Source organism: Callionymus lyra, chromosome 3, assembly GCF_982586985.1.
Source record: "Callionymus lyra chromosome 3, fCalLyr1.hap1.1, whole genome shotgun sequence".
In the NCBI taxonomy this organism is placed as follows: domain Eukaryota; kingdom Metazoa; phylum Chordata; class Actinopteri; order Syngnathiformes; family Callionymidae; genus Callionymus; species Callionymus lyra.
This window is the reverse complement of record NC_141820.1, coordinates 35483734-35511000: the sequence shown is the minus strand read 5'-3', so window position 1 is coordinate 35511000 and position 27267 is coordinate 35483734. Positions and strand designations below refer to the sequence as shown.

The 27267-nt window shown below is 38.3% G+C and overlaps 1 protein-coding gene across 4 annotated transcripts in view; it reads left to right on the top strand.

Moving 5' to 3' along the window:
- Positions 1-27267, top strand: part of rbms3 (RNA binding motif, single stranded interacting protein) — a 192575-nt gene that overhangs the window by 15115 nt on the left and 150193 nt on the right. The window lies entirely within an intron of this gene.

Genomic DNA, 27267 nt, shown 5'->3' with positions numbered 1-27267 from the left:
AGTTATGTACATTACAGGTTGGAATTTTAAAATGGAAAATGTGCAACAGCCTGTAAGCTGGAGAGACTTGGCTTTTATCCCAAACATCCCTTTGAAATACCCGCCCAAACCCAAACAACACTGTCGGCTGAAAGCACCGGTCTCTAAAGGACCATAAACATATGTTCCTTAGATCCTAACTCCTGTTCTCTGGATGCACAAAGTATGCAGTGTGGAGACAAAATTGAATCACACACACACACACACACAAACGTCCCACCCCCATATGACACAGTGGTCTCTTGCTGCTCCCACGCATCTCATATTCTCAACCGTATTATGTTAAAATGGACGTGCATAATTGCTCTGGCTGGGTTCATTGTTTTTGTTGGCGCTTGTCATCAGCCCCCTTAATGTCTCTGACAGAGGTGAACATTGTTGCCGCAACCGCAAATCTGCATCACAGCAAACCCCAAATATGCATATCCTGTGAGGTCTGGTCCAACTTCAGCGCACACTTTTAAGTGGAGGATAAGAAGGAGCTGGCGTTCGTATCACAACGATGGTTTTACTGAGATACTCTGATCATGTCAGCAACAAATATACTATTCAACAAATTCTGTGGTTATTATTAAAAGTGATATTTCACTCAAAATTCAAACTTCACTCATTTTCTACTCAACACTATCATGTCCACTTAGGGTTGCTTATAACTCTAAAAAGGAACAGATCACTCTGACAATAATCCCATCCCTTAGTGGACATTAGGGTGAGCAGAAAATGGAAAAATAAAGGTCAACTTTCACTTAAAGGCTGTTGGATTTTTATTTAATTTCTTAACATCTTAACTTTCCTGTTTTTTTACTTTCCTACTGTAAATATGATCTACCAGTACAACTTGTTCAGTTCTTCTTTTTTAGTGGAAGATCTAAGAGCCTCAACTGTTACCAAGGACTATATAAACAACAAAGTATCGGTTGACGTCTGTTACTGAAATACAGTTTAGAAGCCAATCCTCGGCCCTGTTCATCTCAAAACTTGACCTTCCTTGCTCAAGCTGAATTATAATTGGGTGGTAAAACCGCGACAATTTACTTGAGCCTACGGCTAATAAGTTCTCACCTGTCAGTCAAGTCACCCACGGCCTCATAATAATTTAGGGAAACCAATAAACACTAAAATAATATTCCCATTTCCTTTTTCATTACAGATTTGTTTAAATCATTTATATTCTTTATCATGTGTTTTTGTGTAGTTGGCTGTATTCAATCATTCTTGATTTAACGATTTTCTGTATTGTAATTGTCTTTGATAGTTGTTTATCTTTGTGCCCAGTTTAAAATAACAATGTTCTGAACTGTTTTCATTTAAAGAAATTTACATTTCCTTCCGTTTGATTGGCTAAAATACCTTACTAGAAAATTACTCTCAGACCCCTGCCAAGCATTTTATCAGTATATTTAGCATGGTGGTGTTTAAATTGCCCATAGTGTGAGATGTTTTTTTGTCTCCGTGTGAACAGTGTACCCCGCCTTTCACCCTAAACAGCTGGGATAGGCTCAAGCTGAGATGACAATGATTTCCTAATAAGTGAAATGAATTTGTTGGTGTGTGACAAAACAACCAATTATGACAAAAGACAGAATACAGGGGGAACATTGCTATGATTTCATCTTGTAATTCCTTGAAGCTTACACCTCATTGATCCTGTCTTTCTTATTTTAAATACCAATAATGATTAAGAGGTTGGAGTGTTGGGCCAACAAAAGTCCTGCCTTTGGGGTTGATAAAAGAAAATATTGCTGAAAGAAGTTGTAAAAAAAATGGACATTAATTAATAGTGTTCAAATAAAACCAAAACCCCCCACTGAGCTAAGATCTGAAGACGTGAAATGAAAGACACTCATGATATTGCACTGTGTTATATCACTCTTGTGTGATATTTCTTCTCTCATACCAGACACAAAAAAAAGAAGCACAATTTCTTTCCACTTGCATTCGTCTGTCTTCATTTCCCTCCTTGTAACTGCATCATGTTGGCTAGTTCTTTGGTATTTAAAGCATGTAACCGCCGTGACTAACCTTAGATCCATGTGTCATTTGAGGTTGGGTCGGGCTTTAAATGAAACCGTTGCTGACGGTGGAGGAGTTAGTTTTGTGTGGCACAGGCGTTTGGCAGACTGACACTGTCGTTATCATGTTCCCAAACAAAAACACAGACTTAACATGTAGTCGATGTTTGGACCAAATGAAATTAAAGAATGTGAGGTTCAACCACGCCTTTGAGGTTCTAAGAAATGCAGCTGCGATTTTAAACTTTGGGTTTTATATATTAGCTTTCATTGGCACAACTAGTGTGAGGCGGCTTTTATTCACATTAACCTGAATTTCCTGAAGGAAACACTTCACTAAGACGAATAACTAACTGTGTATTTATTAACAATTTTATTACTATCAAGTTTTAATATCAAGGCTTTCAGGTCAAAGATAAGTTAATCCCTCCAACTACAGGTCCTCAAATAGATCTCATCATGTTAGCTTTATGAAACAGTTTGACTTTTTTCCCTGATTGAGTAGACCATCTGTCTAGTGGGTTTAAAATACTGAGCTTATTGGTACTTACATTTCATTTTATTTTCATGGAAATGTTTTTTCCCCCAACATACATTAATATTATAGTGGCCTCTTTCTGTATTGGTCTGTCATGTCATGTTCTTGCTGCATCTTCCTTGTTAGTGGCTGAGATGTGTGTGCCAGCATCAGTAAAGGGTTAATGGACGGCGTCAACCAGGCTTGTAGCGCTGCCTGGACTCTGACCTGTGCAGATTGTGGACTGACCTCATGGTGCTGCCCTAAGCCTTCAACGCAGAATCCAATCTCCACCGCGGGATGTGGCGCATGTTTTAGCAGTCGGGCTTGATAACGTTGGCCTCCGTAGCTCCTGCTCTATTTTCGCCAGGGATGACCCCGGTTGCGGAAGACAATTGTGGGGTTCACCAGCACCAACCATGCTTTTTAAAATCCGATTGGCTCATGTTTCTCACCCTTTTTCATGCTTTGATAAGGTCACTGGGGTTAAAAATAAGACGACTATTTTTTGTTATGCTGAAAAAAAAACACCAAGAAATCTTTCAATGCGATCAAAACGGGGTGAAATCGATCGACGGAAAGATATGGTATTATCAAACGGTACTGAAATAACACAGCAGGTAACAGCCCGCTAGTTCAATGAATAATCCCGAGATGTGCTTTTCCACAGCTATTCATTTCCCCTCCATTTGGATCTTTTGCTCGCCTAGTAGGTGTTCTATTGTTAGGAACACAAAGATAATAACGCTGTTAGTAGCCATCATGCTGTGATGCATTAGTGTTTATTTAAGAATGTCACAAGAGGCGCCACAAATCGCTGCTTTTGTTAAACTGAAATAAGAGGATTTATGGAACACAAATGATTCTTGTAAGGAGCTTTCTTTTACATTGAATCTAATCATTCAATCAATGAAATCCAAGGTATTTAATATATCATCACAGTCTATCCACTTAACTACCGGTTACGCTAGCTTTTCTGTGAGTCTATATTAACCAATAAACAATATTATTAAATGAAAAATAACAACAGATTTAGTCAAAAGTTCACACACAATGTGAATTATTTGTGTAATTGATACAAACTTTATTTTGTTATTGTTATTTTGACAGTTTTCTAGATAAATCAATGATTCTTTCACCTATATGGATGCAACTACAGAACAGAACCAAAATATTTCTTTCTCGTTCCATTATTAAAATTTATTAGACATTTGATTTTGATACATTTGAAAGCTATTTTGCTATCAAACAAAACCACTACTTGCTTGCAGAGATTTAATACAAATGTGTAGCACATTTACAAAAGTTATCTTGTAGATCGTCCAGAAACCTTGATGGTATATTCCAGATGAACATCCATACTCATGTAACTGAGTATGAATGAGCACATTTAAAGCTTTTCACTTCATTGGCCTATTCTACGATTCCACTTGAAGGTCAAGTAATTGGTTTGATAAAGGCATAATGATGTAAAAGTAATTAACCTAGGACAGTGCTTCTGCTATGCTAATTCCTAATGGCATCTGTCTTGCGAAGATTGGGAGCCGTGAACTAGTCCTAAATCATTCCTGTAACCTGAGGGCAGATTAAGAATTGATTTATTTAACATTCCACCTAGTCTGAAATATCATGTGACAAACCTGTATTTTTCAACTTTCATCTTCAGTGTAATACAGCTCCTTTTGTGTTCACCTGCAGTCTGCTCAACCACTCTGGTCTAAAAAAAAAACACACACAAAAGAGACATTTTGTTTCCAGTTATGAACACAAAGGGAACCAAAATGGAGATATTTGAAAGGTTGATGAAAAATCCATATTAGATTCATCACCATTACTGAGATGGGCAATCCAATTAAAAGCTAGTCTGAGAAATTGCGCTTGGAGTTTTGGAAAGGAGATAAGCTGGAATATTATCATCAGACATCAGCCACCTGCTGGGAGTCTTCAGTCTAATTCTATTCAGAGCGGCAAGTTACTTCCTCCATCATGGTTAGCATCTCCAGAATTTCAGATAATTAGACACAAATGCAGAAAAGATTAGAAGAGAGAAATTGATGGCTCAAAGGGAAGTGTTTTTGTTCGGATACTTGTTAGCCGAGACCAAAACATAATACATGTTACACAGAAAAACAAACATTTTTAGAGTGAAACAAAACAACCTTTCTGAGACTATGTTATTCTTTCATCAATTTGCTTTCCATCTTAGGCCAAGTCAGAGGGGTGACTTTCAGTCTCACCTAGAAATCTTCTCAGACTCTTGCATGGCTTCAGCACTCCAATGTCCGAAACCACTCACCTTTCTCCTTCCTGTCCTGTGAACAAGACCTTAAGGAACCAGGAGTTATCAAGAGGAGCAGGAGAAGCAATGTCACAGCTTCAAATACAATGTTGCGTTTCCTAAAGTCCCACATAAAGAGCGACAAAACAGATAAAAGGAAGTAGGTTCTTCTTGTGTTGTTTGCTTTTGTTACGTTTCCCTCCATTTGAACACTCACTGTTTTCTTTTTTCCTTCCAGCATCGCTGAGTGTATTAAGCCTGCCCACCAATTAGGACATGCCGATTCTTACAGCCCATAAATTATTAAGAGCAGATCGGCTCAGAGTACTGACTGAGGCAAAAGAGAGGCGAGCAGCCGCCTTAGCTACCACAGCTGTATGTGACATAGCGTCTGCAGCCTTAGTCAAAAAACTGGGAATCAGAGCGGAACATTTTTATATATGACTATTGTTAGAAGATAGAAACAGTTTAACTTCACCAGATCTAGAGCACAAACACACCCTCCTCTATCAGGAAAATTAGAAAGATAGACATAGAAACAGGTTTGTCTTAACCTGCTGCTACTGAAGAGCACATATTACAGACTTTCTTTAAAATATGATGGGAAGTAAGTGGATCCACATCGTCCTACACAGGGCACTGTAAAACAAAATAAAAAGAGAATGATCAAAATGATAAAATATGGTTGGTTGGTAACTGTTGCCGAAGATGTATTACGGACAGCTACACAAGAAAAAAACATCTGATCTATGTGACAGAATGTGAAAAGAATGGGGTTTTTTTTAAGTAAAATACATTTTGTTTCTTTGACGCAATACAAAATTCATGTAGCACAAGTTTAACCAAACATGTAGTTGGAATAGAGTTCTGGTGACTCTTTGTCTTGTACTTATTTTTATATAATATGAATTTTGAAAATCATTTTTGTATATTTTTCTCAGTGTGGTGGACTTGTCTGATTAATAGGTGCCCTATCATGTCTAATTTGACCACATATGCGCGGAAAATATTGATGATTTTATACGACCATTTTTTTGTTTCTAACTATCTCTCTGTTTGTCCTCCTTTTACAAACATTCTCATCATGTTCCTTCTCCTAAACATTACCCTTGTTGGAAGTTTAAGTATAATTGTTGACATCCATCATTTGTGTTCTTTATATTTTCTAGATCAGTGTCTTTGTCAACATATCATTATGAACATTAATCTACTTTGATTCTGAGACAGCCGTCCGACAATATAAACGACCTCGCCAGCAAGATTTTGCACATGTGCCCTAGAAGAAGCCAGGTGACACAGAAGAGCTGTAGATTCCTGGATAGGGGTCCTTCCCGAACCAACCGGACCTAAGATTAGTGGACTGATACTGATGATTGTCTCTTCTTGGTTTTTCACCATTTAATTGTAAATAAATGCATACAAAAATATAGATTTCTGTGTTAACAATAGTTGAACTCTACACATACATGATCTTGATGTATGTCCACAAGCAAAGGTTTTTTTAAATCTCCAGTAGAGATCACAATAAGGTTATTTCTTTATCAAATATTCACTTGTGTAGATATTTCCAGTATCACATGGGTTCATTTCTAGTGATACTTTAGCTGCTAGCATGTCTGTTTGTGTGTCGAGCCTGAGGAAACCCATTATGTCGGCACCAACGGTGAACCTATGATTCAGCCTAGATAGTCCAGATGCATGAGGGAGAGAGACAGTCGGAATAATATATGATATTAGATTGCAGCTTGTAATACCAACGACCCTCAAGGTCAACCAATTCATTCCTGCCACAGAATTTATTGCCTGATAGCAGCGGGGCAATGAGGTGCTGTGAACCTTGGGCTCATGTCTATATAGAAGGTCCTCTCTGTCGTATACTCTGTGGGGGTTTCTGCTTGTTAACTCTCTATCGAGGGCGCCTGTTTGCTCCCGCGCCTGAAACATGACCCCACGGTTTTGTCGGCCAAGGCCTTTTTTGTCGAGAGAATACCAAGGCAATGGTCCCTGGAACCATCAACACGCCATAAATACTGCAGGTCTTTAAGGCGGCGGGTTGTAACTCATGTGGATGGACGGTGGCTCTGGAAATTAGGTGCATGTCAAACATGACTTCTGGCAGTTGTCAAAACTCACACGTGCTGATTTATGTTTCCGCCGGTGGGGGCTCAATTTATGCTCAGCCAAGACAAACACAGGGAGGAATTTATCTGCCTTATTGTTAAGACGACATACACAGAGGGTTTTTATATATATATATCTATTTTTTAACCCTTTCTGTGGTTGCTAAAAACACTAACTTGCTAATATTATTGTTACAATACAAAAAAAACTCCTTTATTATGGAATGCTAGGAGGGCCATAAATAGGTAATAAAAAAGCGGTTGGAATATAGATAGAAGAAATATAAATACACTCATTTATATGGGCAAGGGGAAATAAATACACACAGAAATGTAAATAAAGAAATGTATAACCAATTTGGTTTGGCTTCATTTACAAAAAGCGTATCTTAACAACTCTTTCGCTCATTGGTCTTTTAGCTGCTTATCTATTTCCTCCTTGGAGATTCCCTGATCCCTCTTTTCCTCTTGCCAATCACACTCTGCGATATATGGAGATTTAGTGGATATTAAACCCCGCCCCCCCGCTGGAGTGCTGACGAGTGGTTTATACGGACGCGAGGAGAAGCGAGTTCACAGCTCATGAGAAATTTCCTTCTATTCCTGAATTAAAAATGTAAGTTAAACTTTTCAGCCAACTTCGACGAGACAATGTCATTGCAAAGTTTGTGCGAGGAGCAGAAGTTCGACTGAGCAGCACTAAAAACTCAACACAAACATTGCAAGTAATGTCCTTTTTACAACAAATCTTGAAAACAATGTTGCTCTGAAGTTTAAAAATAATTGATATGTAGTTCTAATGACACAATAAATGATTAAGAAATTTAAATGATATCAAAACATCGTCTCCATGCATTTCTTAACAAGCTGCACACAAAGAAAGTTTATTTATTTATTTATTTATGTACTGATTAGTGAAAAGGGCCCAGAGCCCCAGACTAGCCTAAGGAGTAGCCCCTGGGCCTGTTCAAAAATATTATTCGTACAATAAACATCCTATTATCTTTGATTCTTTTTTTCCTTTCTTGGTAATTATTTAAATATCCACAATGTAATTAGTGTATTACACAGATATCATGTATCATTCATACAAAACAAGGTGTCTAACAAACTGATGGTAGCCCTTCGGGTCACCTGGTTAACACAGTGTTTGATTTAGAAAATAAACACATGAATGACATAAGCCATTGACACATCAAGAGTGTGAATTATTCTGTAATCTACGGAAAATGAGTGAAACAGAAGCTCTTAATCGGACCATCTTCTTGCAGAGAAACCAGCCGAGAGCAGAATGTCGGTCCATGAAAGTGCGGAAAAAAGGTTGTGGACCCGTAATTCACCACACATAAAATAAAGGACCAACGAAGAGATGTTGACTCAACATTTAATTTTAATGTGTTGTTCATTTCTCACTTTGGCAGCGATAATTGTGGTAGCTCTGCGATACTCGAAAGCAGCGCGATCATTATGTTGTATTAATTAGATGTATTTCTCTTTCCATCTCCCTCGCTGTCTGTTCACTGGTGAGCTATTAAATGTTTCAGTTGTCAGAGTGACTGGCACATGAAATGGAGTTGGCTGTATTAATTTGATTGCGCCACAAATGAAAACATGAGTCACGTAAATAGCTCACACAGTTGAAATAATTCAGACTTGTTAAAAGTGGATGGGGACCGTACTGGGGAGGATACACTTGAACTGTGGCACAGCAGAGCTTTTAACTGTGTTGTGATTTACTTATTTATTGTTTAGCTGCAGGGAACAAGGGCACAAACAGTCTCTCGGATGTCTTTAAATAGAGACCCGGTCGGCTCGCTTCAACTGAGAATGGCTTGTTCAATCTGGGTTCGGTAATATACATTAGCTACGGTCCTGCTTGTCAGTGGATGAGCGTAAGAGCCCCAAAGCTGTCTTTTGATACGGAGCTATCATCTCTGTTGCTGCTTTGTTTCGGGAGTCACATCTGGACTGAGTGGTTTAATGGCTTCTACAGCAAGATATCCTGCATTCAAACCACCTCAGCATTTCACAGACCTGAGAATGCACGTCCTTACTCTGTTTTTTTTCTTAATATAAAGGGGAACTCAAGAAAAACTCCAACTTTCTATCTTACAAATGTAAGTCCCTCATCAAGCTGAATTGTTGTTTACAAGACATGCATCAGCGAAAGGAAAGTCTATCAGTGCAACAAGGAATTCAATTGAAATTTACTACTGAATTATTTTTCACTTATTTAGTGTGGATAAATAATAAATAAAATACCCATTCTGGATTACATATGTTTATTTTATTCTAAATATTTATGCAGCTCAACATCCTGCCAAAGACCCAGGAGCAACACTTTTATTGTGGTTGTTATCTTGGCTGGAAAAGAATGATTTTTAATATTATTTCTTTCTAGACTAGGGTTAAGATTAACATAGAGGGATTTTGTTGTGTGTGTTATGTTATGCTATTTAATGATCAAATGCTTCAATGATTTTTGAAAGTTCGGCACAGTTCATGAAAAAACTAAATATATTAATTTTATTTGGAATTGTAATGACCTAGATATATTGCTAACTAACCTCTACAGAAGGCTTCATATTTCACTATAAAAAAGGCTTTTCTTCTTCTTAAAATATGAAATTTTTAATTACTGTTCTCTCAATGCCCATATATTAATTTAATCACATTTTAAAAGTGCGATTTTTATCATTTTTACAAACTGTTCTTTAGTTAATCAATTTAATCACATAATAGAAACTAAAATAAATTGACCTTTGCCTTGTGTAATAATAAAAGTTAAAAAAACAAATCCACTTCGATTACACAACTCGATCCGTAAGATCTTTTATTCTTAATCAGAAAATAAAATGCTAAATTTAGTGGAGAAAGACAGAAATAGAGCCACTTTGAAGTCACATTGAAAGATTTGGGACACGGAGATAAAGCGGAACTTTTAATGGTGTGTGTCTTCTTGTGTGTGAGTTGCCGTTGTCATGTTGTTTTTTCCTTCGTAGCCCGACCATAATCAGACAACACTTTGGCGATCGCACTTCAGTACACATGACAAGCACGACTAGAACCAGACGTACACTGATACGGCGGTTAGATCTGGGCTGTTTCCTTCCCTCAGTCATGACTTGTTTACTTTTATAAATCGTGACTCAGCCTCATTATCTTCCTTCGTTTCTCTACACCTGCCAACCAGCTGTGGCCCTCGCCACACTTCCTACTACAGACTGTCTTGTGCTTCGCTGAGTTTGAACGCTTTTTTTCTTGACTTCTCCGACTGTCTGTGAATGAGGCTTGAAAGATATAGCCCCGAGTCTTTTGACCTGTCTTAGCAACACCAAAGTAGCAACAAATCAGGAACACAAGTCCAGAGACTCGGCTGTTCAGAGGCAGAGAACATAAAGCATCAGGAGATGTTATCCAGACTAAATTGATTGATAGTATCTACCTGTCTAAAAAATGTAGACAAGGTTAAACGATATAATGTTAATATTTATATCTTCACATTTAAAATCGATTCCTGATTCCTACCTTATACTTGACATGCTGACCTGTGCTCACATTGAGTCTGTCAACACATCAGAGTGCAGGAGTGTAGTAAAAGAAATTCAAGATGGACGGATGCAGACAACCCAGGTAGAGGTGCATTGAAAGTAGAACACGCTCAAAAAAAACAAACAATTTTACACACATTAACTCTTATTTTATGACATTTCAGATGGAATTGTAATGGTAGTTGTTTGTTAACTGCTCTAGATGTACTGTTCTGATATTCTTTTCATCTTGTTAATACACAAGTACAGTATATAAATATAGGTAGTAATTGGTAAAATGGTGCAGGTAATGGCAATAAATGTGGTTAATGGGTCAGTCTTTTTTTTTTAAATGCAACTAATATGTTGATTTAAGTGTGTCTTAAATAGATCTTGGACCTCTATGGTACTCATCAGTATGTGTCTGTTTGTACAAAACTCTCTTTTCATTGAAATATTTACATTAGAAAATGTGCTTAAGCCCCACCCACTGAAAACACAGTTTTTTTGGAAATTAAAAAAAAAAAAAATTCACGCAGTGTCATCAATCCCAAGGTACTCGTTGTGAACAAACAAAGCGGGGTGTGAGTACAGCTGGCTGGAGGAGGAGTGAAGCCATTATTATGTCATAATGGTCTCCGCTCTTGTAACCTCTCGTTTGCCAAGATATCAGACAGGGAGAACTTTATAAAGTAATAACTTTAAAACATGTTCATGATGAGGGACTTACTGCATCTTGGAGAGGAAGACTTCAATGAAACAGGTCAATCTTCATAGACAGATTGGCCACAAACTAGTCGAGACGCGACTTACAACAGGATCATTGAGCTGATGGGATTTTAGTGAGATAAGTTCAGCTCAGTGTGGGATGTGAATCAGACTGGAACTTATTAATTATACATTTTCTGCACAATCTATCATAACATGAAGTGGAGCAATGCCACCCTGGCCGGGCGACCCGGTCTGTGTGTCATCCTGTGTGTGTGTGTGGCACAGCTCACTGCTGGATAATGAGAATAAAATTAGGGGGAAAAGCAGCATGATGTTCATTGTAATGTTAATGCTTGTTTGTGGGAGAGTCCTTCGTATTCATCTCCACAATGACTCCGCCGTCTCCTCTCCAAGAGCCAGTCTGCTCCTGGCGGGCAGCTGAGCCGAACAGCTTCCTGTTCGTGTGGTAATCTGTGTGCTGCTACAATAGAACGGACGCAGTTGTTTCTCAGAGCTCGGCCCCGCAAATTCAGCCAGAGAATGAAGGGCAACATCGCGACAATAGAAGTCCCTGGAAACGTCTGCGGTGTAAATAAATATATGGATCACGTTTTTCGGCCAGCACAATGGGAAGGTTCACCTTTGATTTTGTTATCTACCCTAAAATAAGTGGAGCTTACTGCAGGAGAAATCAGCCTGATATAAACGTTACTATGAAGGCTGTGCTGGCCGAAGCAAAAGATTAGTTTCCTTTTTTAATAAAATCGGCAAGTGTTTGTTCCACTGAAAAATGCCCAGGGATATTGTGAAAGTTACTGTCACGATTGACATTAATAAAATTGACCCTAACTTTTACGAAATCAATTATTATTCAGTTAAATTAGAAATGTATAATTCTATGTGGGAAACAATCCACCAAAGACCACGACTTTCTTATGTGGCAAATGTGCACTGGAAACATCCATGAATGTGTATTACCAAGAGTTATGTCTCCTTTTGTACATGCTCTACTATTGGTAAATGGTGGTGATGGGTTGATGATGATACAGCATCAATGTGCAGTGTCTTTAAGAATAACCAGCTTTTCTCTGAAGCAAAATTTGCTTGCAACTCCTCACATATTTTATTGTATTGTTTTGATTGTATAAGCGCTTTGTAACCCTGGTCTGGAAAAGCGCTGTACAAATATAAATAACTTACTTACACGTCGAAATGTGCTTGTTTCCACAAAGTTTACTCAATAAATTTGTCTAATATTTGTTGATCATGTTATTTTAGTTGTAATGTTTTATCTAAAGGTCGCTTTATGAGACAACATCTCACTGGTCTGTGTTGAAAAAAAAGAAAAGGTTTTGCAATCCCTCCTTTCAAGGATCTTATATTTAATAACTGAAACATTAAATTTATATTATGTCGTTGTGACTCATAAATCCAGATGAAAAACTCCAGTACAAAAGAACAAGAATTGTGCAAACGTTGGATACATGCCAAGTTCTTATAAGGAAGTGTTACATTAAGATAACATTAGCTCACAGATGCTTGAACATTATGGTTGCTCAGTTTGTATCAGTTCATTAACAACAAGTGATGCAGCCAGAAGTCAGGCAGTCATATGATATTCTTGGCTCTGGTGTCACTCATTGAGGTTGTGAAAGTTCAGATATTCTCATTAAACCTGCTCACCATGTACTTTCATGAGAAATTTGACATGACTTGAGTTAAACAGGATATGTATGTTTATTTATTCTTTCACTCTTGTTGTCATTGAATCAAAGTTTCCTCAATTTACTTCTCAGTTCAAGTCATTGACAATTAACATACTCAACATTGAGGTTTCGTTCTTACTTTACTTCTGCTTGTGTGTGTGTGTTTGTGTGTGTGTGTGTGTGTGTGTGTCGTTGTGTCTCTACTCAGTCACAAATATGACTGTGTGTGTGTGACTCAGCTAGTACTTATGTGAGAGTAAGTAGCTGAACCATTCTTAAAGTCTCTCACAGCGACTTTGCCTGGAGACAATTCCAAATACTCCAGTTTGAAATGTTTGTGACGTTGTTGTGTATACAATGTGACATGTTTCAATGTTATTTTTTATTCTTTACTGGCTGAATTAACCCTCATTGCCCAGGTACGTTGGATATATTGCTTAACTAATGGTCAGAAAGAAACTTAGAGTAACATTACATACAGTATATTAAATATTAATAAACCCCAAAAGAAAGAGGGGGAGGAGAGAAAAGAACAAGTTCAGGTGGATTATTGACCTAGTAATTGTAGAAGGGAGCTCAAATGATGGCAATCCTCCTTATTTAATATTAATATGCTATACAATTAGATGATATTGGACAAACCTCAATCTTCAGGAGGGTCTTCTGACGCTCATTACTCCCCCTAGTAATTGCGGAAAGGAGCTGAAATACTAAACAATCTCCCTTACATGGTATGTAATGGTTTAAATGTCATTGATTAGGACATATTTGAGTTTTTGAGTCCCCTTTCTCTTGACCCTCGGAAAACCTTCAATGATAGGTCGGTAGTTTACACCAGTGGTCCTCAACCATCGACCCGGGGACCAGTACTGGTCTGTGTGGCATTCGTTATCGGTCCGAAGAGAATAGTAAAATAAATGATCAAATGTTATTTATTCTGTGTCGATTACGTCTAAAATGTGTTTTTATTTGGCAAAAAAAGAACAGATTTTCTCATTTAAAGTAATGTAAGAATTTGACTTTTGACATAATGTGATGCTATTACGGGCAAGTTTACTCAAAAATAAGCAAGGTAAAAATGAAGTAATTAAAAAAAATTGAAAATTTTTAACTCATGAGACCGTATTGGAGCTCATGGTCTACATGCTCATTTTCAAGAATTCTGTCGAGCAGTTTGAAAGCCTAAAAGACCTATTAAGATCATGCAAACGACACAGACAGACAGACCTACTATTTTATATAGAGATATTTTTGTAAGGTTATACATTAAATAAACAGAACAAAAATGTTTTGTGTTTCCTGGTAAGATAAGCAGCAGCATGTGGCTCAGTTGGCTTTTGATGTGTGGAACTATTCTCGGGGAAAGGTTCTGGCTTAGTGCAGCGCTAAGTAGGCATCATTTATAAGTTGAATGCCCTTTGAGGCTAACGACAGACCGATAGGATCGCACTTGTTACGATCTGCTTGAGCCCAGATGGCTTCTGTTTATCTACACTGTCACTGATCCCTGACAATGTCCAAGTGTCGTGTGCATTAAACTTTCCCAGCAGCCTGTCAGGATCTCAGCAGGCCAGAGCTACTGAAGCAAGGAGAACATAACACCATCAAACTCACCTGTTCCACAGACATGGCGACTTATCTCATGAATAAATCACATCGCCAAGGTCTTGGACATCTGCAGCTCTTCTTTAGCAGACGTCCCACTCGCTGATATCTCTCCTGCTCTTTCTCAGCCTTTCCTGCTTCTTCTGCACATCTCTCACGCTGGCCGGCCGACAGAGCTCACTTTATTTATCGCTCATTGTGACACGTCTGGATAAAGCTCCACACCCCTGATGATTGAACTCTGCTAGCAAGAGCTGGGAAGCAGCAGATCATTCTCTTTTGGTTCCCCGTAAGTCAAGGGATTGACAAGCGAGGATGGTTTGCCAAGAACAGAGCAACTCTGCTCCCTTAAATCACTCAAAGAGATGCTTCAGATTGGTCGCTAAATCACTGGACATATCTATATGCCAACCCACCGATTCCATCCAAATCCTCATCTGATGTATGAAGTCGGGGGTCTTTCCGCAAATCCTAGATCACGTTGAAATCCGCCAAAGCATTGAAGGGTTCACCTTCGGGTATTAGGGTGAAGATATTTCTAACATGGGCTCTGAACAGAACGATCCTCGGTTCATCCCTTCCAGCTTTCTCCAAACAGAAGAAGAGATTTTCAAGAACATTGCTTCAGGAGGGACGAGTTGCTCAACATGCAGTAGAAAATCTGCAAAAGATTCTCTGAGTGATGAGCAGTCAGGTGATGACGAGTGGAGAAACATTAGATCAGGTGTCAAACCTAAAAAAGGCAAACTATTTAGTCCAAGTTGAGAAACTCCATATTGGTTCATAACAAACTAAACTAAATGAAAAATCAGTTTCTCATTAAACCTTTGACGCTTGCTTAGTTCATACTTTGAATTCTCACTATGAGCTCTCGGTTCTCAGGAATTTACAGATTTCATGTTCACAATTATACTCAATGCAACTGTCAAAGGGCGATGTTTGAATCTCTGTGGGTCATGACAGGAACACACATTAGAAAGGAACTTGTTTTTGCTCTAGTTTGAGTGAGAATCCGATTCATGCAGTAAAAGCTCATACAGTAGGAGACTTGGCCCACTGGATTTGGCCCCTGGGACATTGATAATGTGTTACTACATTATTTTCAAGAGGTTTAATATCTTGATTAAATTGCTCATTATAATGTAGCCTGAACAAACTTCACCTCTTGACTGGAGTCTGACATTTATATGAAATTGGCTTCAAAAACTATTGTACACTTAAATCATGTGTGAGTCTCTTTATTCTCTCTATTTATTTTTGTTTGTTATTAAAGACCATTTCTTATTATACCTAAAAAAAAGACCAATCTTGAAACTCTTCAAAAATCTAAACCCTAATGTATTTCAGATGGGCGCTGTAAAATAACCCTTTAACTTTCAGAGTCAACCAATCCACGGATGATTTGTTATGGCTGTTTCAAGTCTTCCTGCCGCGACAGCGCTGATGTTTAGTGCCACTATTTAGTCTGACAATCGTCTGAGACGCTTCAGTGGATTTTATTCCTGAGAGGCCAAAAGTGAAACTGCATTTAAACAAAAAGAGTCTAAATATATATCCGCACATGTAAATGTTTTGTTATGGTAGAACTTGTTATGATGCCAGAGAATCCCACACATTTAAAACTGTGTTCTCCAGAAATTATTTAAGTCTCATTTTTATGGAAACGTATAACATCTGCACATAAAAGTCTGGGTCTTGCTGCCCTTGCTATTTCATACTTTGGAATCCTATTTGATTTAGATGTCATTGTTTGTGGATTTTTATTTAGGTTTACTGTGAATTTGCACCATTTCTATTTATTCCTATGGGTTCCATCTAACTAAGTATCAGATTAGCTTTATTGGCCAAGTATACAATCAATGTACCAATATACCATTTTTCTCTGGCTGTTTGAGTCTTCCTTAGGAATTTATGTTTTTGTTCATACAGGATAGAATCAATATAAAAATGAACAATATATGTTTTGTGTTATTTTTATAAAGATATAGTGATAGAACAGTGAGTGCAACATGGAATAATAACTATTAAATGCTATAAATGGTCTCAATCTTTGTTTAATAAAAGATGTCTAAGAAATAAGGATCAAATGTTCCTTATTTCTTAGACATCTTTTATTAAACAAAGATTGAGACCCTTGCCCCTCCCATATTCATATATAATTAAGAATTCATATATGGTGGCCTCAGAACATCTCCTCATCGGCCACAAATACCCCGCATGCCTATACTTTAAAAATGATGGTCTACAAGCATTATTTCCCTTGGTGAGTTTCAGAGATTTACACTTATTTATGAACAATAGCGGAACATTCATTAAACCTTTGTCATGGCCACTGTGTAGCGCAGCCCTTGGTCCTTGATATAAATTCTACAACTCCAAAATAAAGCTTTTACATTAGCTTTGAACGTTTCATTAGAATGTCCCTGTAGAAGTTCTCAATGTTGTGTTGAACTGGATGAAGGTATAGAAGCTTTATATTTTGAACTTCTGAATGAAACTACTATTGTAAGATATCTTAAGCATGAGCATTGTAGCATGTGGCTCTGTGATATAAAAGCATGATTCTCGTTGAAAAATGTCTCTACATTATTTGGCTATTAGTGAAAGTAAAGTGAGTAGTTATGCAAACTGCTGTATCTGCACGAAGGTCACTGGGAGGCGTTTACTCACGGACTGGTCTCCTGGTTGGTTTTACACCACTTTCCTGCCTTATTTATGAATTTGAGACCGGCTGACCTTCCGCGGGGGAAGAAGTAAATCTGTTTGCCTGGAGAACAACGTAACAAATACTGTTGTGCGACATCTCGATGTTCCTCGCCATCAATCTGTCCGCTCTCCTTGTCCCTCTCTCCCCTTCTGGCATTTCCTGCAAATGGGCAGTTACTTTCATAGTCTGGGCGGTTGTAGTGATTTAGAAGTGAAAATTCATCAACCACTTTTATTCTCTGAATGACGTTCACTTGTTTTAATGTTGATAAAGTCAACATTCATGAATATAGATGGAGTTGTGAATCAATATGCTGTTTCTTTGGAAAAAAATCCCCCACTAACTTTTGCTATCATTTGATCAAAAACAGATTATTACCTCATTACTACTTAAAATACACTGTGTGGTACATTGAAAGTGGGAGCATTTTCAAAAAATAATGAACAACTAATTATCTCATGAACTGAATCGGATAATTACGCACAACATTTTTCCTGACATATTTTTTTTACTTCAAATAAAAATAAATCGGCTTTCAGGTTAACCTAAAAACAACGTGATATGATAGCAATCAAATTGGGAAAAAATTAAAGCACAAGTAAAACAAGAAAATGCATTTTTAGATGATGCTACATAGACAAGAAACAGACACATTCATTGTGATGTTCCCCCTTCAGATGACTTCTTACAATTACAGTTGGTTCAAAACACATATTCATCCTGTATTAGAGGTTCCAAACCTAATTTCATAATTCACCCGGAAATGTATTTACCCTCGACTGTCACTCCCGTAGGCTTAACAGCAAATAACTGCCCATCAACTCCTACCTCTGTGAGACCACACTCTCACTTAATATCCATTTAGGTGTATAAAATCAAAGTCGGCTTGGATTGTTTCCCCAAAGCCATTGGCAACATCCCACATTAAATGATTCATCCTGTCGCTCTCACTCCATACTTTGTTTGCAAACTAAGCAGGCTCACTGTAATGATGACAATTCAGTCCAAATATTTATGCCCTTCTGCCCACCTCAGGCTTTGCGCTCGCTTTTTATGGATCCCTATGTGGTGCACGACGCAGCCAAACAGCTAAAATGACTCCAAAATACTTATAGTCCAGTTTGTCACCTAAACACAGGTTGGCTGTTAAAGTCCAGAGCAAAAGTGAAAAGTGTTCAGTTATCAGAGTCAGACAAAGAACTTGGAACTTATCCTGATGTGTACACGATCTACTGACCTTGCTTTGTAAAGAAAACTATCTTGGAACTTGAACCTTAAATCCAAAATACACTTTTATCAAACTATCTAAACGGGAGTCTGGCTCTGATTTATTACAGTAAGTTTATGGTTAGTATAGACGTTCATTTATATTGAATGTTTTTTAATATTTCTATCAATAGGCAAGGCTGAGGGATTCAAATGTCATTAAATATCATGTATATGAGATACATTTTGAACAATATGAAACATGATTAATTACTGATCAGTTTCAGAGATTGTATCGTTTAATCAAAATGTGCAGCAGGAAAACTTAAGCCAGTGATTCCTCAGTGCAGGATTCTGTGCAACTTAAACCCATGACTCACAAATGTGTTTATTGTTTCCTGATGTTGTCAACAACATCAATAAAAAGAAAATGGGGAGGAAATATACGTAAATCGAGAGAGCATGTGTTTCTCTCTTGTCTGATTGTGATGTCAGAGGATCAGATTGTGTAACTAATTCACAATTATTAACAACAGGTCAGTAGTTATTGTGTGATGATATATAGTGATAACAACATCAAAGAACATGTCAAAATCCTGATGTTCAGTCACGGTCAGAGGATCCAGAGAGAACAGCTGATCCAGTTGATACAGAGAGGCTTTTTAGAAACGGTGTTTCACTTTTACTGTAGAAATGGATACATGTTCTTCTTCTTGTAACTAACAGAGAAACATAAAATTATTCAGGAAAAATCATTTACATGGTGACACAGCCACAGCAATAACATTGTTTCTAGCTTTGCATTGTTGTCAGTTCGTTTTACACTCTAACAAACAGGTACTTATAGGAATAACAGCATCATTTTAAACTCCATTACATGGTATATTGAATAAATAAGGACACAATGTTTTATTACCTGTCAAGAAGAACTACTGTAGAAACAGTTTCACGCAGTGAATATTCTTATAGTTACAAACTCTAGTCTGAGATCCAATGGAGGAAGTTAACAGCAGTTTTGAATTGGTAATATGTCTAGAAAGAATATCCTTGAAAAATTGTGCCAAAATCTAAATTAGGAATCCATTGAACGCGCAACGCTTGAGTCCCTTTCCTACTTTGATGGCAATGAAACCAAGAGAGTGAAGTCAGACTTACAAGCGTGAGAAAACTCAGAATGTGTTTCAAAATAACAAATAAAATAAACATTACCATTGACGCAACACAGCTCTGGAGGCAAGTCTCTGGGGGGAGTCTGAAGAAAGGGGATTGTACTTTTGAATTCATAAAGCAACTTGTTGGAATCAGATATTTTAACATTTTTCAAATTATTTGACATGTATATATAGGAGTTGGATCAAGCTTGTCCTAAATTAACGTTAGCATACATAAAAGCTTTTTTTTCTCCACCGCTAGTTGTTTTACTTGATACTGAGAAATCAAGATAACTTTGAACCGTCTTCGCTTTTTCGCTCGATGATGAGACGCAGCTGTGGACACAAAACACATGTTCAAGGGGTAAAGGTTTGGAAGCAGCTATTTAGAATTGATGGGGGGATTTGTGCCCCCGCCCCTCCACTCGTGCTCAAAGCTGCCTGTGAATGTAGTCGACCGCCGAGCGTGCTGTTAGTTCTGGCAGTTTGGAAGGGAAGCCTCTGGGAATGCGCTTGTCTTTAAGAGTCTTTGCCGAGACTTTGCCAGCATGAATAAAACGAGGACGAGCTCAAAGGCTTTTTTTTTCGTCGATTTAAGGAGACTGCTTGTCATATTTTGTGCCAGTTTTTGTGTCTGGGAGTCTAACCCTTTGAACAAGTACATGTGAAGCAGATACACGGAGAGCCAGGAAGACACATCCACACAGGGACGTAGACCCATGTATTTGGCAGCCCTTGGATGATTCAGTCCTTCATTTCTGGGGGTCCTGATGGGCCTAAATGGTGCAGTTCACTGATTCTGACCGTGTGGCCCTCTGCTAATATGGTGTCTGCCTTCACTGGCTGCACTGGCCTCCAATAAATCAAAGCCAATTACCACGTTGGAGCACAGTTATCTCCTGCAGTCACAGTTCTGCCCTGCAGCGCGACGGGAATAAGGGAGACACATCTGTGTGGGAAATTTAATGTGTATAAAGGTTCATACCTTTTAAGAGAAATAGCTGTTTTACAGCCCAAGATTTCCTTTAAACATCCCATAAATTCCACATAAATTTGTTCGGCTAAATTAGGTTGTTGTCACTGCATTCGGTCGCCGACTCTAGCGAGGGAACGGTCAACAATAAAAAAGCTATTAGTGCCAGGAGCAATTTTCGAAAGCATATAAGAACTGAGGACAGGATCAGGGGGAAGTGGCCATACATTCAATGTCTGTGAAGAAATATAATGTACCGCTATCACACTTCATGAAGTATTTGAAGCTGAGGATATTATACTTTGTGTCTATAGATAAGTTCGGTGTTTCCCAACTATTGGAGGGAACTGTGTTTGCTTGTTTACTTTTTTAAAAGTATCAACCTCAATCAATTTTTTTAAATGATTGTTACATACAGTATTCTGTAGATGCTATACATTCTTTCCAACTAAATTAAATTGTCTATTTGTTCATTAAGTTGATTATCGAAGTAACATAACAGAAAGTACTGAAAATGTGCCTGCAGTTGATACAGAACTCTGCAGCGAGAATTCTGACCCGCTCTAGTAGAAGAACTCACATTTCTCGGATCCTTAAAACACTTTACTGGCTACCAGTTTCTTTCAGGATCAATTTTAAAGTTTTGTTTCTTACTTTCAGAAATAATAATGGTCAGGCTCCTGTGAACGAGAGTAATGTCCATTATGACTCCTCCTCTAGCCAGATGTAATGCCCACTTTGTTTATACAACGAATCCCTTAGAGTTGGATAATTCCAGTATTGGAGATACATTTAAAAACCTTTATGTTCAACCAATCACAGTAGAGTGGGTGTGGTTATGGTAAACCAGATTCCATCTCCAGAAAAAAAAGGGGTTTCAGTGGGTGGGGCTTAAGTAGAAATTGTACAAACGGACACATACTGAGTATAATACAGTACAATAGAGGTTAATTTAAGACACACTTATACAACGCATTAGTTGCCTTTAAATAAAACTTGCATACCGTCTGTTTAATGTCTAATTTTCACAAGATTCGTGCGGGTATAGAATCTTTTGTTGATCATGATTCTGATAAGACGATCAAGAAGAATATCACGCAACATTTTCTAAGGTGAGTTAGTAAACTAGCCGATGATCGTGGGGAGTGGTAAGAGTTCGGGCAGAGCAACGCAGCATTTTAAATGTCAGCCTGTTTCCAGTCTGCAGTCTTCCACGCACATTAAAAGTGCTTCATTGAAGGAAGGGAAAATGGGGACATTTAAGTGCTAGGACTTGCCAAAAACGATAAAGAATACTGAATGACTGATGGAGTCATTCACACCTGCTCTGTTCGACGATAGTTCCTCCTTCTTATCAACTCTAATTTCACATGTTTCTGACCTTTTTTTTGGTAATTTTTGTTGCTTGTTTCTGCCACTGTTGATGGTTTATAAATGCACACTCAACAGTCGTGGAATCATGTTAAGAAATCATTGGTAGTCCTGGAAATTACATCTTAAAATGTGGGTTTTTACTTTTACAAGAACAAAAAATGTTTTTTTTTTTTTTTTACAAGATATAAATGCTTTTATTACACACGTTCATTTTATCAACAGCCACTAAGCATTGATTCGTAGTTTGCGGTTACTGTCAATAAAAAAAGATATAATATTATAAAAACGCCTCAACTTAATCAAAGAAAGCCCACGATTTAGCTCACTTTGCTCCAGGTAAGATCTCTATAACTTGTTTCTCAGTAGAAAGGACATGAATCACACTTCCAACCCTCTTTAATGTTGATTAATTCTTCCCTCTGTGCTGCTATCACCTCTAAACTTTTCAAAAGCCGTCCGCCTGCGACGAGCCACACATCATACTTCGTTCACAGCTGTTAGCTTGTAATTGTGCCCTACAGTGGTCTGTATGTTCAGGTGATCGCTTTTTACTTGAGTCACACAGATCAGGATGAAATGGCCAAACTCTAAAATCAAAACTCCTTCTACTGCTTGACGCTTTGTAATCAACGACGAACCTATACTCACTTGTTTCATGCTCGAACACATGCGTCGCTCCAGTTCAAAGTTAAATGAAAAGACCAGCGGAGTGAAGTCGCAGCGATCACCTCAGGCAACTCACTCTGGAATGTTGCAGTTAAAGCTGTTAACGTTTTGTTTTCTTCTAAAGCGATAAAATGAACATTTTCTTCCAAACATTGTGTATAATCTTAATAATTAATAAATAAATCGTTATTACATTGTCATTTAATATAATCAACCATAATCGTGCAGCCCTATTCTAATAAGAAAGCGCTAAGTCTAAAAATAAGCTTTTATAGCTGGAGGTATATGTTTCTGATACTGGATTTATTCAGTGAGACATGTCAGGAGTTGGTCATTACTAGGTGAGTTTAGGGTTAATTATCATGAGTTGATGTTATATGAAAATCAGCCACATTTATTTTACCAGAGTTAGATTCATAACTCAAACCTCATCTCAGCTTTATTTAAGTAGCGCTTTAAAACAACAACAGTTGACACAAAGTTGTTCCAAAATATAAAATATAGCACAAAATTAAAAGAGTTAACAATGCTTAGATAATAAAATAAAAGCAAATCAATAATCAAAAGGCATTAAAAAACAGCTACAGAGTCTCAGTCTACAGAGTTAAAAGCCAAGCTTGGAATGTCAGAGTGCGGCTCAATCAGAGCTAATGAAGAATTTACTCACACCAAACAAAAGATGCTTTAGGATTAATGTGAACAAATAAAATGTGCACTTTAAAAAGAAACGTGTCTTTCAATGGTGACTTCACATTCCACACGCATTGTTACCATTCCTCCGAGACCTCCGGCACCCATTCCATTTGTCATCCTGGGAGATTCTTCTGGCATCTTCCCTTCACCTTGTATAACCTCACTCTCCGCCTCTCTCCCAACACTGTAAATAATGGGCTGCTTTTGACCCTCTCTGCCTCATTGTGTAAGATTTCAGCTTCTGACCTTAAAAAATGAAAGCAAATCAATAGGGCGGGACACATGAATTCCAAGATCAGGATGCAAGCCAAGCCTGTGGCTCAGGAGAAGGACGCTTGTGCCCAGTAAAGGTCTGAAACAAAAGTGTGGGAACGAGAAGAAAAGCTTTCAATTAACCTTCACTGTTGACACAAACTTTCTGCTGATTCGGCTGTTTGTTCTGGGGAATCTGTCCATGTCACACATTATGCTAAGCACTGTATGTATAATTAAGGAGGCAGTGGACACTGAGGGGAAGAACCGAGCAAAGAGGCAAGAGGAGGGAACTGTGAGGTGAAAAAGCCCTGAAGCCAGCTGCAGCTGTGCACGTCCCAGTGACTTTGAGTAAACCGAAGTCGCCCCTGTGGAGAACTCAGGGGATTAAGATTCCACTGTACCACAGCCATGAACACATGAATGAATGAGGGCTTGTTTTAGGTCGGCATGAAAATACACAAGATTTACAGTCAAAGTGACGTCCAGGATCTCCATGTTGGTTCTGTTCTTACAAAGATAAATATACAAATATAGCTAAATATTTTTATTATCGAAAAATGAATGGGCTGATATTGATGATTTGGTCTTGTCAGTTATTTCATAGTGTAATTCTATGAGGCAGAAAAAAGTATGCAAGCCTTAATTTTACAACATTCTATTCTGTAACATTATTCATACATTTCTAAAAAAAAAAATTGAACTACAAATACCACAATGCAATGCTGCAAACTGTGATGCTTATCGCTAAATACAAATTCAAACAGTTTTGTGTGTTAACACAAATTAAATACACATATAAATACACTGTATTGCTGGCGACTGAAAATAAAACAAAGATAACGTAAACTAACTTGAGTATTTTTTATAATGGTAAAACCTTTTATAATGTTTGACCCCCATTTATTATGATCCTAGTTCTGCCATCTTTGATATTAATTTAAATCAAGCGAACTTTCAGTGTCGCACAAAGCATTTTCAGCACAGTGCAGAAAAAGCATGGCACAAGCTGAGACAGGTAAAAGTGTTTGCTTGAAGTTGTGAAATTTTGATGATGATGATGGCGGTGCTCATTATAACGGTTATGATGCGTCAGAAAATCTGTTCTCTCTGGTGTGTGTGTGTGTTTGTACAGTAGAGCACAGTGAGTCGCTGCCCATCAGTTCCACTTAGCTCAGCGTGGTAATTGGCCTCCATTGATGGACGTAACTCCCTCTTCACGCTTGAGGGACCCCGGCTCTTTGTGCGGGGAGTTTGAGGCGACACGCTGGCATGGCACACACGCTTAAAATAGCGCATCAAATCAGCCATGCTCTGACAGTCAGTGCTAACGTGTGGGCCAGAATGGAGAGGTGTGCGTGTTTAACTGGATGCGAATGGCTTTCTACGGTGGGCCGTAGACACTGCATGGACTCAATGAAGTGCGGGGCTGCTGGCATTTAGTCACATCCCTCGCCTCACTCTGACCTTTTTGTCACTTCCTTAGCCATTGGTTACAGTTGAATGTCGGTCTGTCACCTCTAGACTTCAGATTTGGCCATTTCTTTTAGGAACTCTATCAACAAAGAACTAAAAACAGCACTTGTGACCATTACAAAACATGTAGCAATACACCCATGGGTAGCAAAGCACGTAATCTGAAGTATAACATCATTTTTTGTATGGTTTTTAAGTCAATTATAAAGTCAATCGGGAGACAAAGGCTCTCCAAGGAGGGTCTGCACCATGGACTCCTTCTAATTGCCTGGCACACCTCCTGATGAAGGCGTCAAAGAGGCATTAAAAATGTGTTTTACTGTGAGTCTCTCCTGAATGACTGAGCTCCTCACCTCCTCTCCAGAGAGAGTCCAGACAGAGAAAGGTCACTTTTGTCTAAGATCTTGTCCTTTGAGTCACGAAGTTGGTGACCATAGATGAGAGTAGGAACGTTGAGAACTTTCCTTTTGGCTCAGCTCTTCCTTTATTAGGACAGATGATATAAAGACCTCATCATCTTTCCCTCACTCGTAAACCAGACCCCAAGATACTCCTCCACCATTGCTCGTAAAACTTTTATGAATAGAAAATCAAGAACACATGAGGGTCACTGAGACCCTAACCTGAAACATGCTGGGATTTTTTGATGATAATCAAGAGACCAGGTTTTTATAGAACCATAGGGAACATTCAGTCATTTTCTTATTCCCTTTCGACGGTAGCCTATCCCAGTTTCTTCAGGTGAGAGGTGGGGGACACCTTGGACAGGACACCAGACAATTTCCCAAAGTGCCCAATCAACCTTTTGGACTGTGGGAAGAAACTGGAGTGCACCCACGCAAAAGGAGAACATACAAACTCCACACAGAAAGGTCACAAGTTGGCTCTCTCCCAACCTGGAAGCAAACCGGCAACATTTTTGCCTCGAGGCGAACGCACTAACCACTGCGCCACTGTGTGCCCTATAGGGAACATATCGGTCAATTTATTTTAAAGATCTTAAAAGCCAAAGGTCACCCAGGAACTGGCGGTGATGTGATTACAAAGTGAGGCTCTGCTGTCATGGCAGCGTTGAGGAACACACACGGAGAAGCATTCCCGATATTCCTCTTCCTATCTCTCTCTCTCTCTCTCGTCACTCGCCCAGAGGGCCGGGGTCTCACCGTGAGACTGAGTGCCATCCATGCAAAAGAGATATAAATGGGCTGTGAGCAGGGGGCCATGACTCCAGCACCATAAATCTGCACTAACAGCACAATTCGAGGAAGAAAGGGAGCGGGTGAGAAAGAATGAGAGAAGGGAGGGAATATTTAATACATTTTGGAAAATGAAGATTATATTTAAGATTCATGTTGCGATATTTATGGAAAAAAAGTGGCCAAGATGGATTACTGCATCAGAATATTGCTCACCCTCGGAGGTGTAAATTGTTTTACTGTCTAATAAAATTGGTTCTGAGGGGGTGAGCAGCAATCAGGAGTCTGCCATCATTTTAAATTGCCCAAATCTGCTGGAAACCTCCTCCCCCTCCATTTAGCTCAAGCATCAGCAGACTGTTTGCGTTGAGAAAATGATGGAAAAACCTCAGAGATTGTATTCAATGTATAAAATGGTTTGAGTAAATGAGTCCAGCGGGGCCCCGGTAATATAGCAGGCTGCATGAAGGGCTGTCAAGGGCTGAGTAGAAAGACTCATGTGATTATCCAGTCCACACGACTACATTTTATATTTACCAAACTCTTGTGGTGCGTCCTTAAAGAAGCACTCACATGGATAAAGATACTAACATTTATATTTATATGAACTAAACAATGTTTTATTTACAATATATTTGTTTCATCCCTTTAATTGAATATCTTTTTTTTAGCATTTGAAACATGTTTGCTAGCAAGACACACAACACAAGACCATATTTGAAAAGGGAAATATCTAAAACGATGTGGAAACACGAAAAGAAAAATGGACTAAAAAAATTGCTCTTCATGAATAAGATGAGTAGAGAAATTAAGTTTATACTCAACAAGACGAGACACTACTTTGTCACTGTTCAGAGATTGATGTTGACCCCATATGAACCCAAAATTTAAGTTTTTTGATTATTGTCATTTATTTATTGATCATGAAAGCTTTAAATAGCACTTCTGTGAATGTGTCACACGAGCAATGGAGACTTCTGCTACTCAAATGAACACTTTTTATCACCAAGTGTACGTCACAACTCAAACTTGTCATAAGTCATGTCAGGTCATGT